This window comes from Myodes glareolus, chromosome 3 (assembly GCF_982192425.1).
Source record: "Myodes glareolus chromosome 3, mMyoGla1.1, whole genome shotgun sequence".
Lineage (NCBI taxonomy): Eukaryota > Metazoa > Chordata > Mammalia > Rodentia > Cricetidae > Myodes > Myodes glareolus.
The window spans coordinates 4,365,038-4,388,417 of record NC_142028.1 but is presented as its reverse complement, the minus strand read 5'-3'; the positions used below and the strand labels follow the sequence as shown (position 1 = coordinate 4,388,417).

General features: G+C 45.1%; 1 protein-coding gene and 1 long non-coding RNA gene across 4 annotated transcripts in view; one reads left to right on the top strand and one right to left on the bottom strand.

Moving 5' to 3' along the window:
• Positions 1-264: 264 nt before the first annotated feature.
• Positions 265-11,024, bottom strand: LOC146895360 (uncharacterized). Its single transcript, XR_015001079.2, has 2 exons — positions 10,626-11,024; positions 265-1,684 (listed from the first exon to the last, which is right to left on the bottom strand). It is a non-coding gene; the product is annotated as an uncharacterized LOC146895360 (long non-coding RNA).
• Far2 (fatty acyl-CoA reductase 2) overlaps positions 8,453-23,380 on the top strand; it is a 101,054-nt gene continuing 86,126 nt past the window's right edge. The window contains exons 1-2 of one of the 3 annotated variants that reach the window (XM_087903941.1): positions 8,461-8,610; positions 9,443-9,558. The gene's annotated coding sequence lies outside the window, so the exon portion shown is untranslated. Of the gene's footprint in view, positions 8,611-9,442; positions 9,559-22,208; positions 22,361-23,380 lie in introns of those variants that run through there. The other 2 variants (XM_085687404.2, XM_085687406.2) reach the window with 2 other exon arrangements.

Below are 23,380 nucleotides of genomic sequence, written 5' to 3'. Positions count from 1 at the left end.
GGCAGACAGTGCAGGCACTGATGCTGAGATCATCCTGTTGGAGTCTGCTGGGAAACTGATGGGTGGGGAGGTACACAAACTTCCCTTATCGTATGAGTATGTGGAAACATGAGAAACAGTGGGTTTTTTTTTTCTGTTAGGATACCCCTTTCTACATGTTGTAGGGCTTTCCCTGAAGTTTGGAACAAATTTTCCAAACTTCACATCCATGGTCAAACATAAAACATTCACATCCATGTTCAAACAACACAACACAAATGTACAGACGTTGTGAAATTTATAGAGAGAAAATTGTCTTAATTCCTCCCTCCTGTCCTTTATTTTATTTGTTGCAGTTCATTTCATGTACAGAGAAACACACATAAACATGTAAGTACACATACATGGATGCTGGAAACATTACTGTTAACTTTATTTTACACAAAAATTTTTAGATCAATTAAGAATAAGGGAAAATGTTTTAGCTTTAGTTTACCAGTGGTCTTCTATTCTTTACAAAGATGTACATTTCTCTATAAAAATTTCTTTTAACACTGATTCTAAAAGCAGAGTTACTGTCAGTAACAACAACAAAAATTCATTTATATTTGCATGAGAAAGGTTTTTCCTTTTTTTTAAAGTTGGAGAGATTATTTTCTCCAACAACGTAGGTATTTTTCTCTTCTTTTTCTTAGGACATTTCTTTGAAGATGTCAGGTGGAAAGCTCGTCTTTGTTCCAATCTTTATATGGAGGTTTTTACCCCCTCTGAATTTATCTAAGATTTTTATCTTCAGTGTCCTGAAGCTTAGAAGTAATGTGCATAGCTATGGGGTCTCCCCACTTCCAGCTTTTTTATTTTCATTTTGCTTGCTTAATAATCTCTTGCTTCATGCTTCTGTAACCTGGTAGCTGACAATAACCTGGGAGTGGACTTTGTCATTTCTGATTCTTTATTCTTTTTCTGGAATTCTCAGTATGCAGGTGCCTCATGTTCTATAGTTCCGCAGTCCTTCGAGATTTTCTCCTATGTTTCCTTTCTTTTGCTTTTCAGTTTTGGTAGCATCCACAGCTGTGTTCAGTGGCTTGGAGACTCTTTCCTTAGCTGTGCTTGGCATCCTGACACAGCCTGTCTGCTAATGTGTCTGTGATCTCTAACATTTCAGAAAGTCTTCCCTGGTCACCCCACCTCTGTCCCACAGCGACTACGTCTGCATCTTCTGCTCTTTCCTCTGCAGCCCTTAGCAGTTCACTCCGACTTCAGAGTCCCTTCCACTGTGACGGTCCCAGCTCTGTCGCTGTGTCCAGCCCTGGCTGTGATGCTCACCCTCGTCTTAGCAGTTGCCCTGTCTTAGTTTCGGTTCTGTTCGTGTTTCGGTGTGCTGAATAGTCTTGGGTGGTAATGTGGACACAAACTGCTTTGTGATTGGATCTGCGTTGGCAATGGGGTGGTAATGTTGTTAGCTTCTGGAACCTCAAAGGTCTCCCCCAGTGACACACCTCCTCCAGCAAGGCCTCGCCTCCTAATCCTTCTCGCATAGTTCCACCAACTGGGCACCAAATGACTGAGCCTATAGGGGCTCTCAAGCTATCATAGTCCATATATAATCATCAGTTCAGCGATCACGTGGTCAGAAAACTCAGGCACAACCTTGGCTTGTTACATATTCATACTTGTCAATAAATTTTCAGAGTGATCCATATCTCTAGGAAAAAAAGACAAGAAAAATAGGTTGTGAAAAACTTACAATTGGAGTTGGGGAGAGTTCTCAGTGGTTATCACTACACAAGCAAGTGGACCTTAAACAAGCAGAGTCTGTGTCCCCAGGACCCACATATATGCTGTATTGGCATGGAGGTCGACCTGTAATGCCACTGTGGGGAAGCAAAGACAGAGGATCTCTAGAGAAAACTGGCAAGGGAGATTAGGCTTTGGGTTTGATTGAGAGATGCTGTCAATCACAAATTGAGGAAGATTTCCAGTATCAACCTTAGATCTCTGCATGCACACACGTGCACACACACACACACACACACACACACACATGTACCTATACATGATTGGACAGGCATATATGCACATACATACATATGTACCCATACATGGATGGACAGGCATACATGCACACACACACCTATGTACCCACACATGGACAAGCAGGCATACATGTATGCACACACACACACACACACACACATGTACCTACACATGGATGGACAGGCATACATGCACACACATACATTTGTACTCACACATAGACAAGCAGGCATACGTGCACACATGTGAACCTACACACATGCAAGCATACATGCACATGCATACATATGTACCCACACATGGTTGGGCAGGGATACACACATGCACACATGCACCCACACATGGATGGGCAGGCATGCATGCATATGCACACATATGCATCCACACATGGATGGGTAGGAATACATGCACACATACACATGTCTCACAAACATGCACATGAAAAAAAAAGACAAAAGAAAGCTTCCCACATGCTACTGCTTCATAAAAGGCTAGATATGAAAACTAACTTTTCTCGTGCAGAAGAAAAGAAAGTCTCTGATGAAAGCAACAACAGTGGACTTCTGGACTTCAGAGGCTGCTCCCCCAACTGTGCATGGTGGGAAGAAATCTGATATGGGCCAGTTTCACAACGGCACCATCCATACCCTGGAGTGGGGCATAGCTATGAGCAGGGAGGGTGTCAATGTCATGAATGTATATTACACACTAAACACCAACTTTCCAAATCAGTAGATTTAAGTTACTCAAGAAGGGAGATTTAAGTTACTCAGGAAACAGGGCTCGCCAGGTATCGGCCTTGAAAGAAGACATTTGAAGAGAAAAAGAATGAATTTCTTTGCTGGCTTTAAAGAAGCAAACAGCCGTGGTGGGACAGGACATAGGGCTGGGACCCGAGTATGGGCTCAGCTGGGAGCAGCCTTGGCCAATAGCCAGCAAGGAAAAATGAAGATCTGGTCCTAGAGAAGCCCAAAGGAAGTAGTTAAATTCCTCCTGCCGCTAGTTGGGGGAGGGCTCCCAGAACTCTGGATCCTAAATCACTGAGGAGCTGGAGCTGAGCTGGCCCCCAGGAGCCTGGAAAGCTCACCTGCAGGTCTTTGAGAGAGCAAATGTGTACTCCCCTAAACACCAGTGTGATGGTAATTGGTCATTCCGCAACAGAGAACTAATACAGTTGCTTTGGACGAGAAGTAAAGTCCAGTCCTCCGCAGTGAAATGAGGTGGCAAACATTAGTCACCAGCTTTCTGGTTATAAAACAGTACATTTTTATTGTTCCGTGTATGCAGATAAAAATCAAAGCTGTTTGTGATAACATCAGCAGAACTGCACTGACTGAAACAGAAAGCTTTGGGGAGTAAGATTCCTTTGGAGTACTGGTTTCATTCAGGTCTTAGGGTGTTGGCAGAATGATCGGCTTGCTGTATGATTTTATGTCTAGAACATCTTGTAGGTATTTTGTACCGTAAATAAGAACCCCATGGCAGATTTACAAAGAAATATTTGTTTTACAGGGTAGGACGAAATAGTAAGCCATTGAGCAACGGTGATGGAGAAGGCTTTGAAGGTAGAGATTAGTCAGGATGATAAACAGTTTCCTAATGCTGGCCAGAGGCAACGTGGGATATGAGATTTGGTCTTGCACTGCCATCTTAGCTTCTGTAGAGGTAAATTTGTCTTGGGAGAAATCGTAGCAGTGGAGCCCACAGCCCAGACCAGCATTTCGTCTCAGGCTTGGCTATTGGAGAAGGTGGTTTGGCGAGAATGTAACAATTTAAATTTATCTCTACTCAGCCCTTCACACACAGATTAAAAATCTTAAAACAACAGCTAAGAATTCTCACGTAATGCCTCCACTGAGTCTTCACAAGAAAAAGCCTATCCATAATCAGGCATGGATAGAGGAGGGTTTGCAGAGGGAACTTCACTGCTGAGCTGTTTGCTAATGAGGCAAGGGCAGGGAGGTGGAGGACATTGTTGCTTCCCGTTGTGAACCCACTTGTCCCTCCACCAGGCTCCAATGGATAATTCCATCCAAGGTTTACTCTGATGGCCTTGGCTACATTAAATGGGCCATAAAACAAACCCACAAGTATAAATCTTGGAAGAGGACAGATGGGGAATGGAAAGGGGGCTGATAGCAATGGGAGAAAGATAACAGGTAGCGGGGGAGAGTTGTCAGAATACATTATATACATGTATGAACCTCTCGAAGGAGAGAGTAGTCAGAATACATGATATACATGTATGAACCTCTCGAAGGAGAGAGTAGTCAGAATACATTATATACATGTATGAACTTCTCGAAGAACAATCAATACAAAGAAGGTAAAAACTTAGCGAACCATACAGCTTTCTTTAAAAATAAAAAGTTGGCACATGCCTTTAATCCCAGCACTCAGGAGGCAGAGGCAATCAAATCCCTGTGAGTTAATGGCCAGCCTGGTCTGCAGAGTAAGTTCCAGAACAGACAAAGATACACAGAGAAACCTTATCTCAAAATCCCCACCCCCCAAAAAAGAATAATAATAAATAAAAATAAGAAGTTAATGCATCGAATTTTACCCCAGGAAAGCTACATGTATTAATTTTCTGGGACTGATCAAATCACGAATGGCTTAAACAAAAGAACTTTTTCTCTCACATTTCTGCAGTTTATGAGTCTGAGATTCAGGGAAGAGCCACACTGCCTTGAGGAGCTGGAGGAAAGGCATTCTTTGGCTTTCAGCGCCCAGCAGCCCTTCACATTTCTCAGCATCTTCGGGATCCATGTCATGTTAAGTCAGGTATCCAGATATGAACTCTTCTTCCCCAGCAGGTGTATGTCTGACTGCCAACAGCCTTTCTTTTATAAACTCATCTGCCATTTGACTTGGAGTCTCCCTGTGTTGTAAGATGAAGGGCCTGCTGCTTGTTGGGGTTTCTGTCCCACCCGATACCCCACAGCTGGCAAGCCCCAAAGAAAGTCACACAGAGATCTCTATAAGTTATAAAACTGATCGGCCCAGGCTCAGGCTACTTACTAGCTCTTATAACTTATGTTAGTCCATTATTTTTATCTATGCTAGCCACACAGCTCAGTACCTTTCTCAGCGGGACAGCTTACATCTTGCCTCTCCAGCGGTCTGGGCAGACTGCAGAGGAAGCTTCCTGCTGCCCAGAATACTCCTGTTCTCTTTGCTCCACCTCTACTTCCTGTCTGGTTTTTCCACCTATACTTCCTGCCTGGTCAATTAGCATTTATTTAAAATATGATTGACAGAATACAGACAATTATCCCACACCACTGTTTAGCTCAGGATAGCCCCGATACAGGGTCTCTAGCCACCTGGACAAAGCCTCCATTTCAATTTAGTCAAATGTACAGGTTCTGTGCATTTGCAAGACCATATGGCTTGTCTAGCCCTCCTGTCAGCTCACCTATCTGTTCACCTATCATTTGTTGAAGCTTAAGCCCAGCATTCCCAAACACTGTCTTCTCTGCAACAAGATGGTTGTCAATGTCATTACTTAAATCAAATGAAGACACTGGGTAAGATATAACTCATTATGACTTACAAAGAGACACTTAGAGGCAGACCTGGGCACACAGAAAGTGGCATTAAAGATGAAAGTAGATGATGGCTTGTTGTGGGACAATGCTCTTGTACACTGTAAAGATTTGTCACTCATACTGGTTTAATAAAAACGCTGATTGGCCAGTAGCCAGGTAGGCGGAACAATGAGAGTAGGAGGATTCTGGGAAGAGGAATGGAAGAAATACAGTTGCCAGTCAGACAAAGAGGAAACAAGATGAGAATATCTTACTGAGAAAAGGTACCAAGCCATGTGGCTAAACATAGGTAAGAATTATGGGTTGGTTTAAGTTGTAAGAACTAGTTAGTAATGGCCAATAGCAAGCAAACAGAACAATAGGCCAAATAGATTGTAATTAATATTAAGCCTCACAGAGCAATAGGCCAAGTAGACTGTAATTAATATTGAGCCTCACAGTAGTTATTCAGGGACTGGTGGGTGGAAGAGAAACCTCCATCTAAACTGGCTGTGATGGCTAGTCTCCGTGTCAACTAGACTACATCTGGAATAAACTAAAATTCACACTTGTGAAGGATTTTATTCTTGATTGAATCATTTGAGATGGGGAGACTCACCCTAAACCTGGGCCACACCTTCTGGTGTCACCACACATAAACAGACCTGGAAGAAGGAAGCTTTTGGTTTTTCCCTGCTTGCCCTCAGTCTTGCCTGCAAGTTCATCTACCTGCTGCTGAGGCATTCCTTCACTGGTGAAACCTTCTTCAGTATTCCAGCACAGACTGAAGACCAGCGGCCCTCTTGGAATCCTCTGGGGTTCCAGCACCAGATTAGAACAGCTGAAGCCAGATTCTTGGCCTCTCTACCAGGAGACAACTGCTGTTGAATTAACCACAATACAGCCTATAAACCACTCTAATAGTCTCTCTCTCTCTCTCTCTCTCTCTCTCTCTCTCTCTCTCTCTCTCTCTCTCTCTTCATCTGTTCCAGAGACCCCTAACACAATGACTTTATATTTCCACATCTCAGTACTACCAGAGATTGCTGGGAGATCACCAGAAGTAAGCAAGCAGCACAGAACCAGCTCTCCCTCACAGCCCCCATCACGAATCTGCCTTGCAGAGACTTTAGCCCCAAGCCTGCAAAGCCCTGTGCTGATGGAGTCTGCAGGGCGAGCTGCTCAGCTAGCATCCTTTGCAACCTTGCTACTTGCAGACTAACCCACCACATAGATGAATACCATTCACACAATGTTATTGAAATTATGTTGCATTCACCTGTGAGCCTTTTTTCAGAAAGTGGGCCTTTTTCTTTTCCATGTTACAAATAGTTGTAATGTTATTAACTCTCTACATATTTCTGATTTTGTTCATTCTTTTGGATATGCCCCTAATAAATAGAAATCCTTTATCACAGGGTCTAGAAAAATAAAAAAGAAATGTGTCACTAAGTTGCTGTCCAAAAAGTGTGACACTTCCCCTTGTGTTATCTATGTGACTAGAGATTTCTACATTTTGTATTTATTTTTGCAACACTCTGAGTTGAACCTAGGACCTCATCTGTGATAGGCAAGATCCTGGAGTACTCCTGAGCTACATTCTCAGCCTGTTTTTTACGTTTTGAGACAGGCTCTTCATGTTATTAGCTAGGCTGTCCATGAACTCTTCAGGTGGCCCAAGCAGGCCTTGAACTTGCCACCCTCCTGGTCCTGTATACTAAGGAGCTGGGATTGCAGGTGAGAGATTTACAAACCTTGTTACCATCCTTTTCCTGCACCGTTTAAAGTACAGTCACAGGATTTGGGCCTGGGGACACATTCAGATCTTTTTTAAGTGGGGTGTGTGTGTGTGTGTGTGTGTAACTGCGAGTTTGGCTGTCTGATTCTACCCATTTCTTTCTCTTGCTTTCACACAGTCACCCGTGCAAAACTGTTACACTTCTCTTAACACACTTAATTAAACAGTTCAGAAGCAGAGAATTCAAGAGTGAATTTTTTTGATGGATGAAGCTGCTCACTTCATTGATTTCTACTTTCCATGACTCAAAATTGGTGTCTTTAAGTGCTTGCTATCCTTCATAATGAGAACGAGAGTAACTTTGTATTCTTTCCCGTTTTCTTAACTGGCTATAAATTTGGAAGACTACCTTCCACATTGTGCAGAGAACTGACGTGGGCGTTGGCCCTTTTTCCTCTCTCCCTGGTTGGGAGGGAATTCTGTTTCCTGCCTGTCCATCATTCTCCGACTTCCTGGGCAGCTGTGGGGTTTCTGTCTACGATTTATCAATAACTAAATATAAATAAAATAGAAGATTTAAAGCTACCAAGAGGAGAAAGAAAACATTTTCTGGGGAAATGCCAGAGACTGTCTCTGCCTGCTTCTCCCTGATCCCTGCCCACCAGATTGCTAACATGAAGATCCGGGTTTCTGCTTTCCAGACCCGTCCCGGGGAGAAGGAAACCAAGTCCCAGCCCTCCCTCCCTCCAACCTCCGCCCCCTCCCCGTGCAACTACAGCCCCCAGGCTGTTTAAAAGTCCCTGAGCTGGCAGATCGCTACAGCGCTTCTCCGTAGCCCCCATCCACCTGGAGTATGGTGCGGAAGAGCTAGAGAAATGGGATCTGGAGCGCATTTTGCCAGTGCAACGGGGAGTGATTGTTCCTGCAATGAATCAAATCAGACTCCTTCTCTCGCTTCCCCTCCCTCCTTCCTCAGCTTTTCCAGACAGGGGCGCCCTCCCAGCTAACTTTCCCCTCACCCAACGATGCAACCAAGGGGGAACCACCCGAAGCCCAGGCGATGCCATCTTCAGGGCCTGCGCGCCCGAGGCCCCTGCACTGCTCCCGCCCTGGGCAGAGGCCGCGGCTGGGCGCCCAGCTGCGACCAGGAAGGTCGGAGGGAGGGTGCGCTCCTCCCGCCCCACACCCAGTCTCTGAGCCGGATATATAGAGTCACGTTTGGGAGCCCCAAGAGCAGCGGCGCGGTTCAGAACAGCTTGAGAGCCTCCAGCATCCCTGGGAGGACCCTGACCGCCAGCCGGCGAGCCACCGTCACTGAAGCAGCAGGTACCCAGACGCGGGCGGGGAGGCTAGGAGGTTGGGCTGGGGAACTTGAGGACTGTGGCTGCACGGTAGGCGGGTGCCAACCGAGAAGCGGTGGCCCTGCCGGATCCCTGGCCGCTCACCATCCTTCCGGGTCCTGTAGGCGCAGGGCATCTCTGAGTCCTCCTAGGTGAGACAGGCAAGCAGTGGAGAACCGGGAAGGGCTGATCAAGGTGAACATGGGGTCCTCTCCAAGGGACAGAGGCATCTGACTGGTCCCACTCAAGTCTTTCTGGTCCAGGTACTGTTGGATTTCCAGGCCACGTGTGCTATGGTCCCCTTTCTTGCCCTCACTCGCCCCACCCAAGGGTGTAAACATTGAGACCCTCCCACTCAGAGACTCTTCAGGGTCGAGCACCCCAGGCTGAAAAGGGCTTGGGTGGCCAAGTAGGGTTTGTACCTGGTCAGAAGTTTCTCATTTCGCTGGGGGTGACTTGGTCATCATGGAGAGAACAAGGGGACAGATGCCAGGACCTCCAGCTAGGACAGGTAGCTTAAGGCAGGCTCCAGCGGGTGGCAGCACCCCCGGGCAATGGCAGTGGGAAAAATTCAAGCCCAACCTAGGAATGCCTTCTAGAGAACTGCCAGGCTCCTGACAGTTCTCCTTCCCGTCTTCTTACAGGGTAAGATTATGAACATTTCTTGTCCTTCATACATTATTTACCAAGTGTTGAGACCGTGATTATCTCTTTATCTGCGGGACGCTGGCTACCTTTTAAATCTTGTTGAGTGCTCCATTGTGTGTGAGCAAAGGAGCAGGGAACTCAAGAGGGTTGTGTGTTTCTGCTTGTTTAAGGCTACACCCAGAGTTTGACATTGAACATGGAAATGTAAGACTCAGCCTGCAGCTCCACAACTTGTCTCTCTGCATCTCTATCTGCGCTGGATATTTGACGTGGGGCCACAGTTCCTGTAAGTCATAAAGTAGGGCAAAGATATTAGATAAAATTTAAGGCAACTAACAAATTGTATAGGTCATCAGTTTCAGCAAACTTCATATCTGAGGGTGCTGGGCTGACTAGAGATGGCCAAGAGGTTTCTCCTCACCAGACTTCAAGGACAGTGATTTCATTCATCTCGTTTCTGAGAGCCCGTGTCTTTACTTTACCCTTTCTTTATCTGCTTAATTTCTATGGGCTTCTTCCATGCCTGTCTTGAGAGATTCCCTCCTCACTCCAAATGGTAACGTTGGGCTGCAGTAGCCTGTCAGATAGACAGAGGCAGCTCACCGTGAGCTGGTCAGTATCAACAGAACTAGGGGAGGGTAAGAGGTGATAAACTCCCCCAAGGAACCAAACTGTGACACAGCTGTTGAAGAGAGACTGTTTTGGAGGGCTGAGAAGTCCATAGCTCGTCTGTGGGCATCACTTTGAAGTTTATCAAGAACACAGACTTCTTGGGGACTGCAGAGATGGTCAAGCAATTAAGAGAACTTGTTGCTTGTCCTAGTCAGGTTTTGATTGCTGGAAAGAGACACCATGGCCACACCAACTCTTATGAAAGGAAAACATTTCATTGAGGCTGACTTACAGGTTCGGAGGTTTAGCCCATTATCCTCCTGGCAAAAAGCAGGGCAGCGTGCAGGCAGACATGGTGTTGGAAAGGGAGCCAAGAGTTCTACATCTGGATCAGTGGACAACAGAAAGAGAATGACACTGGCCTGGTTTGAGCATTCGAAACCCCAACAAGGCTGCACCTCCTGATGCCCCTCCCTAAGCATTCAAATATGGCAGCCATTCTTAACCAAATCACCACACTGCTCTTGCAGGGGACCTGAACTTGCCGTTCCCAGCACGCACATGGTAGCTGACAACCACCTCTAACTCCAGTTGTGGGGTATCAGACGCCCTCTTCTGGCCTACGTGAACTCCTGACATTATTACAGCACTCATATATGCATGCAGGCAGAATACTTATACGTCCAATATAAGTAATATTAAATAAATAAAATTAAAGTGTTAAAAAAAGAATACAGGTACCTTGATCAAAATCATCATTTTGCTTCTCTTGAAGATCCATATTGCACTTCTTTCTGGCAACGTTTGGTCAGTCATCAGAATTCATTGTTTCAACTTATTCATTCCTTCGTTCATTTTTGTCAGGGTCTCGTGCAGCCCAGACTGGCATTGAACTTGCTCTGTAGCTGAAAGTGACTTTGACTATGTAACCTTCTCGGTTCTACATCGAGAGTGTTGAAATTATAGGCAGTAACCCACGCCCAGTTTATACAGTTCTAGGGGTGAATTCAGGGCATCTGTGTGCTAGGCAGGCCCTCTTCCAGCTGAACTCCGTCTCCAGCTCCAAACGGTTTCACAAGTGCATCTCAGAGGATCACACCAGAGCCTGCCAGCCTGCTTGCTCCTGCCAGCATGCCGATGCTGCGGGCTCTGTGGGAACATTCGCTAGTGGCAAGGACACAGTTTTCAAATTTGGTTTTGTTCACAGACCACTCTGGGTATCTAATAAAAAGTTACAAAGTACAAAACCAAATATACTTTCAGAAAGTCACAGCCTCCTGAAGCCCAAATGTCTATATTGCGTGTATCCAGACACTCTCCGTGGGACCAGTTTTGTGGACTTCAGACTCCAGAGTTGAGCTGAGCCCACATCTAGAAGGCTACTTGGCTTAACCTTGGAGTGTCCCTACTGACTTAACAAGAGGCTCTGCGTCTTCATTTTGCACTGGGTTTTCATTGTACCCTGACCCCAGCCCAATAGCCCCTTTCTAGAGCTTACTGTGTATGATGTCTTCTTGCAGCAACCCTAATTGAAGTGAGTTTCCTATAAGGGCTAACATTGACCTGTAGGCCCCACTTGCCCAAGGACAGGAAACGTTCTGGGACATTGGGATCTATGGTGCTTGTAAAATAACAAGTCACGTGTTTTCACTTCAGTACCAAGGTTGTCTGCCCCAACTGCATAGGAAGTGCTTGGTCACACTTAGGTAGAAAATGTATAGACAGGAAGTATGTCAAGGTGTATGCTAACCCATTCCCCATTGGACGAAGGCAAACAGTAAAAAGTGGGGGTTCACCTTTATGAGCAGCTGACTGACCTAAATTTGGGGCTATTTCTTTGGGAATCCCAGGTATAGACCTTTCTGGCCAGTACTAAATAAAGCTTGCTTCAGCTGGGTCATTGTGGAACTGGTCTTTCACCTCACAGGTCTCGGGTTTAACATTCCCCACCACAGACTTAGAATTTAACTGAGTCCTTGCGTGCCTTTGATTACATCATTAAGCTTCTCTTTGTCTCATTTTTTTTTTTTACTGGCATGAGCATAGCAAACTATCTTAAAGGTACTTGTATTATCCTTGGGCCAAAAAGAAGAGATAATTAAGCCATGCATGGTGGCACATGCCTGTTACCCTAGCACTCAGGAGGTGGAGGCAGTAGAATCAGGAGTTTAAAGTTAATCCTCAGCTACACAAAAAGATCTAGGCCAACCTGACTGGTTAAGAACCTGCCTTGACTGAAGGGAGAGAGATAGTAGTTGCAGATGGGGCCATCAGCCTTGAGCCTTTATTAGCCTCGTGTCAATAAATACGGTGTGAATGGGAACCTGTCCTCTGCGTCACTGCTGACGTTTTCCTTAACTTTTTTATTTTTTATTGAGTTATACATTTTTCTCCTCTCCCCTCTCTTCTTCCCCCCTTCCCCTTCTACCTTCTCCCGTGACCCTCACACTCCCAATTTACTCAGGAGATTTTGTCTTTTTCTCCTTCCTATATAGATCCATGTTTGTCTCTCTTAGGGTCCTCTTTGCTGTCTAGGTTCTCTGGGGTTGTGAATTGTAGGCTGCTTTTTCTTTGCTTTATGTCTCAAAGCCACTTATGAGTGAGTATATATTATATTTGTCTTTCTGGGTCTGGGTTACCTCACTCAATATGATGTTTTCTAGATCCATCCATTTGCCTGCAAATTTCAAGATGTCATTATTTTTTACTGCTGTGTAGTACTCCACTGTGTAAATGTACCACATTTTCTTTAGTTATGTTTGCTGGATCGTTACTTATCTAAGAGCTGGCCACCAATTCAAGCTGATTTTTCCCTCCCCAAGTTATCCACTGTAACTCTCATGTCTGCTAAGGAGGAACTGAGGAAACTCCTCCCTAAACAACTTGTCTCTGACGTGTGACTTTTTAAATTTCTTCCACAGAGCTTCCTGAAGCTTTGAGAATGGTTTGGTGGGGACCACTGAAAGCTTTTCAGCCACAGACTCTGCTTAAGAAAGTGAATCTACACAAAATGGATAAGGAGAAGTACCTGGAGGAATGAAGGGTTAGAATCAGGACTGTTCAGGGCAAGAGTGCTGTGAGGGACAGGGGAGAAGGCAAGGACTCGAGCCTCCAGCTCCGTTTGCAAGACTAGATGGCGTTGTGGGGGGGGAATAAGGGTAGAAGAAGTTTGACATTAATTCTTCCATATGTGTTAAAGATTTCATTTATGTATTTTTATTTTTAATGGTTTGTGTGTGTGTGTGTGTGTGTGTGTGTGTGTGTGTGTGTGTGTATGTTCAGGTATGTATCTGAGTGCCAGTGGAAGCCAGAAGCATCAGAAACACCCTAGATCCGGTGGTTCTGAGTTGCCCTGCATGGGGGCTGAGAATCAAACTCAGCAACAGCAGTGCCTGCTCCTCTACTGAATCTTATTTCCAGTCCTGCTGAGTGCTTCAATTCATAGCAGTGGGTTTGCTGCCACTGCATTTCCAGTGCCTACAAGAACAGAAAACAAAACAGAACTAATGATGCCAGCTCCCTGAAAAGGATACTGTCTGGGCAGATAAGGATCTAAGAAAGAAAGGGGGAAGTTTGCATTTCAGGCTCCTCTACTGTTTAAATTATTTCTAAATCCACACTTGCATTCTATAATTTTTAAAGGTTATCACCATGACAGATATAGCTCCTGTTTTTCTGACTTGAGCTTAGATGGGATGTGTTATAATTTCCTAAAATGGCAAAAAGTAGGGAAGAGAGAATTGAGCTTCATCAAAGGGTTTGTTCTAAAACACAGTTCACTCCCTCACTTAAAACCCTTCTCTCCTTCCTCTCAACAGAAGTGCTCCCCAGACTGCTATCTGTGGAACAATAGTTTCTTGGGACATTAGCAGTTAAGTGGAAGAAAAGGGGGGGAAAGCTTTGCTGGTGAGATAACTCTAAAAAAATACTTGATTTAACCCACTTAAGGGGTTTTGCTACAAGATTTCTCAGAGCCCACAATATCCTAATGAAGACTTAAAATCATCAAAGGTGAGGCAGGTCTCCTGTGATATTTCCTAAACCTATGACCTTCAAATGCTTCTGGTAGAGCTTCTAACAGAGTCAGCATCCGAGAAATCACTGTGTGGGAAATCCTGTGGGAAGCTCTGTCCTATATTAACAGATTAGTCTTTAACATCCACCACTCTCTGTTAACTGTTAGCTGCTCTCCACTCTTTAATACATCTTCCTTGGGCAAAGCAAAGACACTGGATCCTCTCTGTTAAGTGGATGTGAAAACGCTTGCATGTGGCTAAGCAGAACCTGGAGTCTGATTAGAAGGAAACTATTTTCTTCCAGTGTTTGCTTTCAGCATCTGCTTTCCTGGTGAGGCTCTGCCAGACCTTACTGAAGCACATTCGGTCTGTTGACGTTTGCAGGTGAGGGACTTAAGGATGGTGCAGGGTCTTTCGCTTCTCGCATTCATGTTTTCATCTTCTGGGCCTCATCTGAGATGTAAATCTACCGGATTGATGTGGTGGGGGCATTTAAGCAGCGATGGTTTTTGAGTCTTTTCCCTCCCTTTCCCTATTATCCATAACATGCTGGTGATGGGCTGCAGGCGGGAGTGTAGCCTGTGACTGCAGAACACTGCAGTGGTGAGAGTTCTCAAAAGAGGTCCATGCAGCTCTGGACCCTCCCGTTTCATCTGCTCAGAACTCAAGGACTGAGCCAACAACAGTTATTTGGTTCCTTACTTTGTATGTTTTACAGACCAGAAATTGTTCTTATGGTTTTGGGCAGTTAAATCATCGAGACCATTCTATGGCATGGGTAAATGACATGAAGTTAGAGTTGATTTCAGGTGAGGTCTTCTCCACATCCTTGCCCCCATTTCACTCTGTTCCTGGAGTTGTCATCCTTCAGAGGGTGAGAGCACGGGCCCTCAGGGATGCCTGGTCAACCATCTTCAATATGCCCACCAAAGAGACCATAGTGAAAAGGCAGAGAAGCGAGAAAAAGCAATGAGAGAGGTCAAGCAATGTCCCCAAGTCCCTGGCTTGATGTTTGGGTTTAAAATGGAAAATAGGAAGCATAGCTAAGAAGGCTCCAACAAGGTGTGGTCCTACCCGTCCTCACTGTCCCAGCTCCAGTGTCTCCGGTAAGGTGGCAGTCTGAGTTGTAAGTTGTAAGAACTGTGTGAAGTCTTTCTTTGGGAGGCAAGTTCCTCTTCTGGCTGGCACCAGGCTTCAGCCTTTTCCTTCACCCAGCATGAGATTCCTAGGGAAATTCCAATTTCATGGAGACCATTGTTTGAATGGTCTGATGGCCAAGGGGTGGAGAACCAGGGTCTGTTCAGGACATCCGCATCCCTGCCAGGATGGTTCTAAGTCTGCACCTGACCCAGAGCAAAGGGTGCAACATATTTCTTTGTGTAGTCAACAGTGTAACTAAGTAAATAATGAACAGACTAGTCTTGCCCTAATTGTCAGCATGGAGAGTCACAGGGGTTCATAGTGGTGCAGTTTCAGTTCAGGTTTAGGGAGTTTTATTGGATGTGGCACCCTTAACCTCTGACTGGAACAAAAGCATTTTCAAGCTGCAGTTGATACAATGTGTCCCTTAGGACTTTTCGGCTTAATACTGTTTGATTTTTTTTTGATGTTGTTATTTCAGAAACAAGTTTTATTATGTTATTATTTTAATGTTTCACTTTTGAGATTATATTTTACATATGTACTATATACATTGCTTTACATTATATATATCACTATAATAATTTTGAGATATCATTTCCTCCTTCCATTTCCTCCTTGTAAACCTTCCCACATACCACTCCTTGTTATCTTTCAAATTTATGGCCTCTTTTTTCATTAACTGTTGTTATGTATACACATAATACACACACAGAGACACACGTGCACACGCCCTCCACACACACCTAAACATATAAATACAATCTGCTCAGTCTATATAATGTTACTTGTATGCATATTTACAGGGTTGACCCTTTGGTATTGTGTAACCAGTTGTGAACTTCCCTGGGGAGGAGTGTTTCTCCCGTCCTCAGCATTCCCTGGCTGCCTGTGGTTATTTTGAGGCATCATGAGCTACCGCTATTCATGTTAACATTACCTACATGTGTCCCCATTGCTCAGCTCATGTGTAGAGGGTAGAGTCATGTTGGTGAGAATTTACGACCATAAGCTTCTGACGATCTCAGTGAACTGGATCTGACCTGAAATCCTCCTCCCTGAGAACCAGCTGGCGTGGTACCAGAAGACAAAGCAACCCACATCCTTACCCATCTGTGGTGCCTAGGACCCATATCAATGACCAGCATGGCACACTAACCCTGATGGTGTAGTAGTGGCGAATTAGTGGAAACCACTATCTCTCTAAGACTTGCTCACCAAGAGGAAAATCACACTTTGTACTGGAAACCTAGCCAGCCACCCAGGCCTGGCGACGTCATGAGTCTCGGAGGGGAATCCACAAGCACTGGTTTATGAAACCAGCATAATCCCTAACTACATTCTAAATATTTGTCCTCATGCCCACAGATAAATGCAGTCCTCATCCCTCACCAAGAATACTTTTTTGTTTTTACGACATTTTGACTTCCCAGACTTCTCCAGAGATGATCCCTGCAGAGCAGAACAGCATTCTGAGGATGGGAAGGGTAGGCAAGGAGTCGCTGGAATAATTATCCCCTTGTCCTCAACAGAACCATTGGTAGGCCAGCAACTTCGCTGGAGAAAGACAGGATGACCGCAGGTGGCAAAGCCACTCTGAGAGCCAAGGGACCAGCCACAGTCTCTGTGGAAATGCCCTGCCTTTTAGGTCCTCCTTCTTAATGGTGCACGGTTCATCACAGGTCACCGAGAGGACACGTTCCACAAAAGTCAGCACGAACTCAGGTGTACTGAGGTCAGGATGTTTGGGAATTAGGAAGACCATTAAATCATATGCCTGGCTCCAATACACTTAAAACCACTTATGCACTTATGCCAGCAACGCATGACGATATAGTCAAGAAAACCTACGGGAATCTCTGGTGGTTTGAAGGTGTGAATTTCCCTCAACCAAAATGAGTGTCTTTGTTGTTTTAACAGCAACTTGTTCTTGCCAAAATTCTCTCCTTAGTGGAGTTATGCCACTGCCTCTTCCATTCTTTCTCTTCTCCTATGTTGGTCCAGTCCAGTCCTGCCCCAGCAGCAGCTATTCAAGGGGTACTGGGTGTCTTTAAGAGCTCACAGGATCGTGTTTGGGTAAATTTAGGTCTCGGTTTCTCTTAGGATGTAACAACTACTTTTTTTATAAATTGAATTTTCATGAGCCCCTATTATCCTGCATCACACCCTCTCGTCTACAATACCCAGCACTCACTGCGCAAATCTCGTCTTAGTTAATAATATTCACAACTCAAGCTGTAGATGAGTGGAGGGCCATATCTTATGCCTGGTTCAATGCTCTCGTCTTATAGAAAAGAAATGCCTCTCTATGTAACATGTGCGTGTGGACTACAGCAGAAAACATGTGACTTCCGAGGACGGGAGCACTCTATCCCATTCAGCTATTTATCCTTTAGTAATATTCCCTGAGTATTTACCATGACTCAGACAAGCTGCTTCGCTCTGCACTCATGAGAAACTGGATGTAGCGCCTGCTTTCAGACTTTGGGGTCCTCTGATTTCGAGCCTTGTTAGTCATGAGTCTAAAAACATGGAACACTGGCCAAACTTTACCTGCTCCTCTTCATCCTCCCACCTCGCCTGCATGGAGTCCTGGCTTTGAACCCTAGTGTTGCACAAACTGTAGAGGGGGGAGATGGAGACAGGGGAGTTCAAGGTCATTACTCGCCGCCTGCACAGCTGGAGCCCAGCCTTGGGATCCGTGAGACTCTTTACAAATCAACAAGAGGACTTGATAGAGAGTGAGCTAAAAAGCAATATGAAGAATTCCACCGGGCAGGACTGCCCTTTACCCAGAGTAGGCTCTGGTGGTTAATTTGCCTGGGCTTTTGGCCTCTTATCTATATTTCCCCAGCCACCTTTTTCTCCAAACCTGACTGACGAATACCTTGATTCTCTAACTTCCCCTTCACATCTGCCTTTAAAGATAAGCACAGAAACCCCCTGTTTCTATAAGCAATTATTTGCTAATGGTGATAGGAAAGTCAGAGAGGAAGGACAAAGTTAATGCCCGTGTGGGGAAGTCACAAAACTTCTGGAATGGTGTCTTTTAGGATTGGCAGAGGGTGAGCATGCAGAAGCTGCCCAATAAGAGGACAAAGGCAACTCTATCATCTGAAGTCAGCCCTCCAGCTTTCTAGAGACTAAACAAAAGTGAATCCTCTGCCTTAACATTCCTTTCCTATATGGGCGTCTATCTATGAGAGTTCTTAGAAGTCCTCCCCTACAAGCTAGGGGACAACTGCTTCAGGAGCTTTGAATGAACATATGTGGACTGGCCAAACAATGCCATGGGAATATTTTCTCATCACTAGAGGCAGTCCGCTGGCTTGAAGTATTTCCCACCTAGTCCATGAAGTACAATCAACAATTGTCCGTTTTACCTTCTTCCTTCTCCACGCTGTGATTTAGACAGCCAAAGCCTTGGATTTTAAAAGGCCACAGCTTTTTTCCTGCTATGACTGAATCAGGAAAATTTCTCTTAAAGGAGCCATGCCTCTGCTTGCTTCTAGCAAACAGAGCCCATCCAAGAAAATGCCATTAGCAAACTATGCTTCATTCTGTTCTTTTGTGTCTAGAATTAATTTTTAACCTTTCCCAGGTTTTTATGTGGATATAGTTACCTATGTTGGTGCACCAATTGTTGCAGGAGAGGCCACTTGTTTGTCCCGGCTGCCCAGAATCAAAATAATCACACAGAAATTGTATTAATTAAAACACTGCTTGATCCATTAGCTCTAACTTCTTATTGGCTAACTCTTACATCTTAATTTAACCCATCTCTAGCAATCTGTCTATCACTATGTGCCAGTGGCCTACCGGCAAATATTCAGCATGTCTGACTCTGGTGGCTCCATGGTGTCTCTCTGGCTCCGCCCTTCTTTCTCCCAGCATTCAATTCTGACTTCCCTGCCTACCTAAGTTCTGCCCTATCAACAGGCCAAGGCAGTTTATTTATTAATGATAATGACAGCACACAGAGGGGACTCCCTCATTAGTAGGGCAGTAAATTCATAAAGAATTGCTATGTTTGCTTTGGTTGATGATACCTACAGCCAATTTCTGGTTTCCAAACCTCCCTCTAGACATGCCTTGGTTTTTCCTGCAAAGGGGTATTTACACCAAAATCCCTGGGCTAAATCCAGCTGTTTCTCCCTCTTCTTTTTTCTTCCACCTCTGCCCCTTCCCCACCCAGCCCTGGGAGACAGTGAGTCCTGGTCACACATCCTTTGTGGTGTGTCGTTGGTACCACACTGGCCACGAGCTTTTCAAAGCCGTTTGGCAGACTCCCAAGCCAACCCTATGTGTTGAAAACCAGCTTTGCTAAAACTCATCTCTTCCAGGGTAGGAGGGTGAGGATTAGAATTATTAGGCAAAAGGAACAGATAAGAAACAGAAACATGGGACAGCATCGGGAGGGAGATTCAGTATTCACAGTTTTTCACACGCTTGTATACTTCATTCCAAAAGGGGAGGGGGGAAGACAACAGACTTTATTAGCATGATATAAGGAATAGACTCGAATTCTCTGACCTTTGGTACAAGTGGAGCAGATCTACTTCAACACTCAAAGCGCTAATTAACCACACCCTAGGCCAGAATCTCTTCTCTGTAGGTGCCTGTTATTAACAACCTTGAGGGAGCAAAAATAAGCTCAAACTCTCTAACCTCCAGACACGGTGGAACGGGGTTCACATCTGTTTGTGCTCCGACACCTCAGCAAAGGGAGAGGAGGCAGTAATTTCTAAGTGGTCTTGAGTAGAGGCTCGAAAGGGCAGAAATGGGAAGAGGATGGAGAGGACTCCAGGCTCAGCCAGCGTTTGGAGAAAGCTGCAGACAGAGGCTATTGAGGATGCGTGGTCCACCAAGTGTGGATAGTGTGAAGGTGAAAGTCAGCGTGAACTGATCCCTAACCATTGATGGGGAGCAACAGGAAGGATTTAAGTTGTTGTAGAGAGACACACAGATGGGGGGGGGGCAGAGTGATCGCATTCCAGAACATGGCTCAGGGGGAGTCTTCCTTGACCACGACACCCACACATGCTTCTGCTTTCCCCAAGGAAGTCTGTTCACTTTCAGCTATACCCCAGGACCATTCCCTGAATTTAGCTAGGGCCATTCCGTTTCCACTCCTTGACAGCAAGTTTCTCCTGGACAAACAAGCACAGAGTTCCCCAGAGCTGCAACACTGTATCTCTGCCCGTTTCTATTTTGAGCACCAAAGGTTCCTATTTTTGGAGAGCTACATGAAAGGGCAGTCCTCATCTCAGCACCATGCTGGTGGTGCTATAAGAAATCTCTAAATCTGACGGTCACACTTGTGTAAGGACGCTATTTCCAGATGTTTCTCGTCTCTCTTTTCTAGGTCACATACTGCCATTCATTTGACTCCCCAGTGCGCACATAAACACACAGGCAAACCCACCTTCCTCAGAGTTGGGGGCTTCGTATTGATCTTAGACCCTCTCTGTGTAGCATGTGCTGTGAATCATTCCTTAATGCTGACCTTACTCTTTTTCCATTCATTCTAAATTTGGGTCTTTAAAAATTTATTAACTTGCATGTGTGTATGCCTGTGTGAGTTTACATGCAACACGTAAGAGCAGATATTGTCAGAAGCCAGAAGAAGATGTCTGATCCCCTGGAGCTGGAGTTAGATGGGTGTGAGCTTCCTGCTATGGGAACTGGGAGGCAAACCCCAATCCTCTGCAAAGGTAGTGTGTATATCTGCTGAACCATCACTGCAGTCTCTGAATTTGGATCTTGTCAACCATCTGTGTTCTCTGCTCCAACTTCATATAAATGGTTGGGTGGTACTGGTCCAGAACAGATAAATATTCATAGGAGACAGGGAAGTGCAAATGCATCTTTATCCTCAGATGGACTTGAAGCTGCTCTCAGCTTCACCAGTTTCTGGTGTGTTTCACATCTTAATTGGAGAAGTTATTGCAGCATTTACCCATCTCCAGGCTCCCTTCCTTTATCCTCAGCTGACAACATAGGACTCTGTCCCACACACCACAGACGCAGAGAGCTGTGGCAGGTTCTGTTCAGCCCACATTAATCGGCTCCCCCATCAACCTCTACTTCTTTTCCTTATTATTTGAGAGAGACAAGGAAATCACCTCCTCCTGTCCAAGATGGACACTTCTCTGTTTCCTAAAAATTATGTGAGTATGTACATGTGCTGGTGTGTGTGTGTGTGTGTGTGTGTGTGTGTGTGTGTGTGTGTGTGTGTGTGTAAGGCCAGAAGACAACTTCAAGTGTTATTTTTCAAGAACCTCCCATCATGGTTTTTGTATTGTCTCCCATAGCCTGGAACTTTCTAACTCTCCAGATGACTGAGCTTTCTCTCCAGCCCATCTCTCCTAAACTTTTATACTGAGCTTCAGCAGAAGCTCAGCTACTTGCTTGCCCCCTTCTGTCTTGTCTGCTCATCTCAGACAATGTATAAACTCGTAATACTGTTTTACTAACAAATGACTCTCCACACACCCTTGTGTCTCTTTGTTCTTTTACTGCTACCTCACCCCACCCACCCCACCCCACACCACCCCACACCACACCACACCACTCTTCCTCCTGTAGCTGAGTTCTCCCAGAGGGGATTTACCCTGGCTGTTTTGATTAAGTCATCTGTTCACAGAGTTTTGTCAAATAAATACTGCATTCAAAGTACAGTTTGTGAATTATTCTAATGCTTAGCATGCTGATTTCTTTGTTAACTTCCTTCTACATTGACACGTGTTGACTTACTCCGTAAGGACGTTTACTGTCGATGAGTAAGTGGACCTAAGGTGTGGCTGTACCAGTGACAGGAGATGAACAGCAAGCACACCGTTAAACTTCTGGGGAGCAAGGACTGCGGGGGTAGTGCTGGGAACTGGGAGACTAACGCAGAGTTCTCAGGGTGGTACATCACAAAGTCAGAATCCACAAGTAGTTCTCTCTGCAGGATTCCGGGAGTTACCAGAGAACGGAACCCCGATAAGGGCGAAGAGCAGAGACGTTAGGGGAACCCTTTTCTGATCCTGGCTTGCAGCCAGACCTTTTAGGAGTTAGTGAACTTTGGTTCAGCTCCCTGAGAGGAAAGTGTGGCTAGATGTGCCCTGGATGGGCGGAGGAAAAGTACTGTGATTGACAAGGCTTCGAGGGGACAAGAGGACCTTTGGCTACTGGCAGGTGACCCTGGGGGTGTCTGGATCACCCACTCTGGACATGGAGAGCAGGGCCTGATGGTGAAGTGGCCACTAGAGATTCCCATCCTCATCCATAGATTGTCTTAACGTCTCAGAAGCTCGGTTCAGGGCTGAACAAATAGTAAGTCAACCTAATTAAACCTATGTTCACCCCACTGAAATCTTAGAGTGAAAATTGAAAAATGAAACAAAATCCCCAAATGTAAAATCTAGCTAACCGTAGCAACTGGAACTTTTAAATGATGAAAATTTCAAATGGGGCTTCCTAATGCTCCTGGTAAGCTCCAAAACTGATAAACACAGGAGGTAACTAACTTTTAAACTTTTCTAGATTGTGTGTGTGTGTGTGTATGTGTGTGTGTGTGTGTGTGTGTGTGTGTGTGAGAGAGAGAGAGAGAGAGAGAGAGAGAATGTGAAGTTTTCCTGTCCCAACCGCCTGCTCCCAAATAGCCAACACAGATATTTAAGATTACTATAAATGTTCAGCCAATAGCTCAGGCTTGTTATTAACTAACTCTTATAACCTAACCTATTTCTGTTAACCTGTGTGCTTCCCCGAGGCCCGTGGCTTTCATCTCTATCCCATTTTGTGTGTCCAAGTCATTCTCCATCTGGCTGTTGAGTCCTCTGACTCCACCCTTCCTCATCCCATCATTTTCATTTTGGCTTTACGGCCTAACTTTATCCTGTCAACGTTTGACCAGTCGGCTTGTTTATTAAAATAATCACAGCAACATATGCTCACACAGTGTACAAAAGGGTTATTCCACAGCGGTATGAGTCTTTTGCCCACATGTATGTATGTGTACTACATGCACACAATGCCCAAGGAAGTGAGAAGAGGATGTTGGACTCCCTGGAGCTGGAGTTACAGGCAGTTGTGAGCTGCCATGTGGGAATTGGGAACTGAACTCGGGTCCTCTGGAAGAGTGGCCAGTACCCTTAAGTGCTGTATAGCCTGTCCAGCCCTGAGATAATTATTTAATATCTCCATCTCTAAAATGAAATTCCCTCAACTACTGTTTCCTTATAGGAAGATTTGTGGGGAGGCTTAGCAGATTTGTTTAAAAGGGAGGCTTGATTCCCACTAGATAAAAGTTTTTGTGCTTCAAGAACAACAGAGCAGATTGCTCTTACAGGA